Below are 5,766 nucleotides of genomic sequence, written 5' to 3' on the forward strand. Positions count from 1 at the left end.
ACTGTAACCCATTCATGACGTTGACTGCAGTAAACGAGGACTGCTATGAAACAGGAAGGGACAGTGTGAGTGAAATAAGTGAGAGATTTGGGCACTATAACCCTTTTATCTGCAATGAGCAACGGATGGACAGGAGGCGAAGCGTGGCTGCAGCAGCAGCGCCTTTATTAACGTGGATGAAGAACTCTGCTGCCATGAGAACTGTGAGGTTGGTGTTCAGGGTCCACAGCCACAACGTTATGTGCACAACCACCCCACAGCGATGCCACCAGCTACCACTGTTTGCACACCCCATACAAATCCCTTTCTGTGTGTTTGCCAGTTCCCTGTCACTCTCCATGCCCCTCATGCTCCGGGCTGCCTGCCCCTTACTGCATGTCACCAAATAACACTAATGATGAGACTGTGCAGTTACAGAGCGCCCCCACCAGAAATAAGTGTGGCAAGCAACGCCCCCGTCAGCCTTCCCATGCGCGTTATCAGCTTTCATCTGGGAGTGAGGAAGACTGCGATCCCCACCTTACGCCCTGGCCAGTATGATGGCTGCACTGCCTGGAATTAGTTCCTGTACCGTTTTGAAAGCTGTGCCAGAGCCAACTACTGGTCAGAAAGAACTATGGCCATCCAGCTAAAGTTCTGCCTGGTGGGTGCAGCGGGGGCAATCATCCACAGAAGCCCCAGGTCTTCTAAGTGGGACTACTGCCGCCTGGTGGAGGAAATGGAGAAGGCATATGGTTCATCATCAGAGCATGCAGCTGCCATGGCCACTGAGCTGAGACAATGAGTACGTGAGCCAAGCGAAGCTCTTCATGTGTTAAGGGATGACATATACGGCAAAGTGTCAGTGGCTTACAGTGACAGAACTGAGACTGAACAGGACATTGTCTGTGTTGAAGTTTTTACCAGCGCTCTTGGAGATGCAGAGATTGTACAAAGACTGTTAGAGCTGCAGCCCCGCACACTAGCCCATGCTTATGACATTGCTTGCCGTCATGAGACTACCAAGCGGGCTGCCTCATATGTCACCAGCCTCATGCAGGCCAGGGCATGCCACGCGGCTGACCTTAGACCCCGTGCTGCTGTGGTCAGGGAAGGGATAAGAGGAGATGAGATGGGGGCCTTCGCAACACCTCCAACAGTCAGCTGGCAGCCCATGTTCCCCCGCCCTCAGTACACGCCATCTAAACGAGGCAGCCATACAGACTCTAAATGGGCCAAGATCCGCTGTCACAATTGTTCTGGCCTGGGCCACATGAGGAGAAATTGCCCCTCGCCAAAGAAAGCGGCTAGATCGTCAGGCTCAGCAACTGCCACTGAATACCAAGAGCCTGATGTGCTTCATCTTAAAACCCCGAACCAAGAAATGAGCATTCATATGCTCGTGCATGATCTTGAAGTATGCGATGTTTTGGACAGTGGTGCTCGGGAAAGTGTGTTACCTTTACGCCATTACAACACTATTCACCCTGATATTTGCCCATCACTTGAGATTTCAGCTGTTAAGACTCTGCTGGGTGTCGGCCCTGGAGATGTGCCTGTACTTGGTGAGACCGCCATTCCTCTCCAGATCAACAACCGCCAAGTAAGCATGCATTTCCTGGTCGATGACATAGTTGGTGATGAGGCCCTTTTAGGGCATTCGTTCCTGGCTCAGGCTCGAGCACGCCTTGATTTCGGGAACCAACGCATCATGTTGTTTGGCGAGGAAGTGCCATATTTTGGCATCCAAAGAAAACCAAAGACACACGCAGTGAGAGTGTCCCGCACTGTAGTACTGGAAGCTGGGCAGGAGTACCTAGTGTGAGGTAACCCTCATTTTAGAGAGCCAGTAAGAGGGGAGGTGATGCTGAGCCCCACCAAAGGATTTGTGGAGAAGCACAAAGTGCTGGTTGCTCGAGTCCTGGTGGATGCTCAACCTTGCAAGACAGTGCCACTTCATCTATTCAATCCTGGATGTAGGGCCATAACTATCAAAGAGGGGGCCATTGCAGGGTTTCTTCAGCCTGCATAAGCCGTGCAACCTGCTGACTCCACAGCCAAAGCCCAACCTGAGCAGCCTGTGACAACATCCATCCCTGTTCCACCACACCTGCAGGAGCTCTATGCCCAGAGTTCCGCCGAGCTCAACAGAGGAGAGCAGCTCCAGCTGGCACAGCTGCTGTCCACCTATGGCAGTGTTCTCAACCGGGCCCAGCGACCTTGGCCGTACCAGTCTGGTACAACATGAGATCATCACTCAGCCAGGTGCCCCAGTCAAGCAGTCTCCACACCGTATGGCAGGGGAGAAACAACAGGATGCAGACCGACAGATACAGCAGAGACTGGATGCAGGGCTGGCCCGCGACAGTCACAGCAGCTGGGTATCACCAATAGTGATGGTACGTAAAAAAGATGGAACGTATCATCTATGCATAGATTACCGAGCATTGAATGAATGCACATTTAAAGATGCTTACCTGCTGCCCCGCATTCAAGATACTTTGGATACGCTTTCTACGGCCAAATGGTTCAGCACGCTTGACCTTGCCTCCAGTTACTGGCAGGTGGATCTGACACCCAGAGCACGCAAAGCATCTGCCTTCTGCAGCAGAAATGGACTGTTTGAATGGAATGTCATGCCATTTGGACTGTGCAATACTCCGGCAACATTCCAACGGTTGATGGACCGTGTCTTGGCAGGCATGCAGTGGGAGACCTGCTTAGTCTACTTGGACGACATCATCGTACTGGGCAGCAGCGTACCAGAGATGCTGCAGTGGCTTGGTGAGGTCTTCAAAAGACTTCACGAGGCCAACCTAAAGCTGAAACCCACTAAGTGCTGCCTCTTCCGCCGCCAGGTGGCCTATCTAACTCACATTGTGTCCGAGGACGGTGTGGCCACGGACCCCAGCAAAATCCAAAAGGTGCAGGAGTGGCCGGTGCCCACGTCACTTCAAGAGGTACGCAGATTTGTTGGCCTTGCTTCATATTATTGCCGGTTTGTTAAAGACTTTGCCTCCACCTCTGAGCCCCTTCATACGCTGACAAAGAAGCACGCCCGGTTTCAGTGGACCGAAAAGTGCCAAGAAGCATTTGATGAACTGAAGCCCCTCCGCACTACTGCACCAGTCCTGGGTTATCCACTCGACCAAGGTGACATGTTATTAGACACAGATGCAAGTGATGTGGGCATTGGTGCCGTTCTCTCCCAAGTTCAAGGGGGGAGGGAGCGAGTGTTGGCTTAATATGAGTCGTAAGCTGTCAACAACTGAACGGAACTATTGTACCACGCAACAAGAGCTACTAGCTGTGGTTGAGTATACATCACATTTCCGTCAGTACCTGCTGGGGCGGCCCTTTGTCGTGCGTACTGATCACAGCAGCCTACGCTGGTTAACGAGAATGAAGGAGCCTGAGGGACAGCTCGCCAGGTGGCTAGAAAAGCTTGGTGAGTACAATTTCGAGATCATCGCCCTGGCCATTTGCACAGCAATGCAGATTCCCTGTCCAGGAGGCCCTGCCGTCAGTCTTGTCCATGTAAGCTGCCAGACCCCTCCCCTCGGCCAGAGAACATCAGTCACCAAGCTGTGCAGTGTGAGTTGGACTCTGTTGTTGAGCAATCGACGCAGAGTCTGGTGGGGGTAGAGAGACACCCTGTTACCACTGCGGTGAGTCCAGTGGGGGTAGAGGTGACACAGTGCACTGACGCAGAGAACTTTTCTGAGAAGATCTTCCTGTCTAAGACCAATGAAGCCTCACTGCTCTCTGGTTGGTCCCAGGAGGAGCTCCAGCAGGCCCAGGAAGCTGATCCAGACATTGCACCTGTTAAAGCATGGATGGAGGCTGGAGGAGAGCGACCCCCATGGGTGACAGTTTCACCACACGGTCCTGCCACTAAGACATACTGGAGCCAGTGGAAGCGGCTCTACATTCATAATGGAATATTGGTGAGGAGGTTCTACTGTCTGGATGACACACAGTTTTACCCACAAGTCGGTTGTCATGAGACAGATGCATGAAGGGCCGGTGGGCGGACATTTTAGTGTGGAGCGCACAGTGGCTCGGTTTCAGACCCGCCACTACTGGAATCAAATGAGAGAAGACGTGTCGCTCTGGTGTCACACTTGTACCAACTGTGCAGCCAAGGCCAGACCCCGAAAGACACCACAGGCACCAATGGGGACTGTCACAGTGGGGGCCCCCATGGAGCGTGTGGCCCTCAACATCATGGGCCCACTTAATGAAACAGAGCGTAGGAACCGCTATGTACTCGTGATACAGGAGTACTTCACAAAATGGGTGGAAGCTTTCCCCTTGCCTGATGACAAAACTGTGACTGTGGCTGAAGTTCTAGCCTCAGAGTGGGTGTGCTGTTATGGAGCACCACAGGTGTTGCACAGTGACCATCGTCAAAACTTTGAATCTGAGGTGTTTCAGGAGATGTGTACTCTGTTTGGCATAGACAAAACGCACACCATACCATTTCGACCACAGTCTGAGGGCCAGGTTGAGAGATTCAATGCAACTCTGCAGAAAATTCTGGCTACCACTGCTGAGCGTTGTCACTGGGACTGGGACCTCATGATCCCCTATGCTGTCATGGCCTATAGGGCAACAAAGCACAGTGCTACTGGGTTCACCACCAACTTCATGTTGTTTAGCCGTGAGTGAGCCTGTGGATCTAGTAACTGGCTTGCCCCCAGACCCAGACGCAATCCTCTCAGCTCCTGAATATGTCCAACACCTCCGTGAGCGTCTGGACACCAGAGACGCACTTGGTGAGTCTGTGAAACGTGCAAAGAGACAATATGACAAGAACTGCTGTCGCACACAGTATCACATTGAGGATGCTGTGTGGTACCTCATCAAGGGTACACGGGAGGTCAAGAACAGGGCAAGAAAATTCCTTCCATCCTATAATGGCCCGTATTTCATCCTGGGACAACTGGATGACCTGGTGTATAGGATACAAAAAGGCCCAAAGACAAAGACCAAAGTGGTTCACCATGACCAGCTGAAGCCCTAACGCTGTCGCGAGTCGCTGGACAACGCCTGGGCCATGGAGCAGGCTCGTAGCTGGGCACCCATAGAGGTGTCTTCCCCATCACTGGACACAGATCCTGCGGATCCAGAGCTGGGTCTGTCTCAGTTGTTCTCCAGCACTGATGCAGAGGAGGCCACCAGTCCCACCTCATCATGCCCAGCAGAGGGCGCCGGTGCAGCAGCCTTGCTTACCCTCTTTCACATCCTCTCACCTGAACATTTCCTCTGTTGAGATTCCCCAGGGCGGGACAGACAATGCAGAGGGACTGCACCATCAGGGTCTGCATTCTCCAAAGCCGAGCCGCCAGCGAAGACCCCCAGCCTGGTATGGTGAGTGGGTGGCCCACTAAGTTACACAGTTTGTGGACACTTTGAATGTTCAAAAGACAATTAAGAGTTTTTATTGTTTTTTTCATACAACCGTTTGGGTAACTTCTATATGTTCATATGTTCAATGTAAAAAGAAACCCGAGGATCTCTGTTTTTCTTCCTGCCAATTCTAAAACAACGATATACAGTATAGATAGATAGATAGATAGATAGATAGATAGATAGATAGATAGATAGATAGATAGATAGATAGATAGATAGATAGATAGATAGATAGATAGATAGATAGATAGATAGATAGATAGATAGATAGATAGATAGATAGATAGATACGGTTGTGTTTTCATGTTAATGACAATGGTTTGTGGAAATGGTGTTGAAGTCAGTAGCACACCCTGATCGCCAAATTAGAGC

Source organism: Lipophrys pholis (genome assembly GCF_963383615.2).
Source record: "Lipophrys pholis genome assembly, chromosome: 5".
Classification (NCBI taxonomy): Eukaryota; Metazoa; Chordata; class Actinopteri; order Blenniiformes; family Blenniidae; genus Lipophrys; species Lipophrys pholis.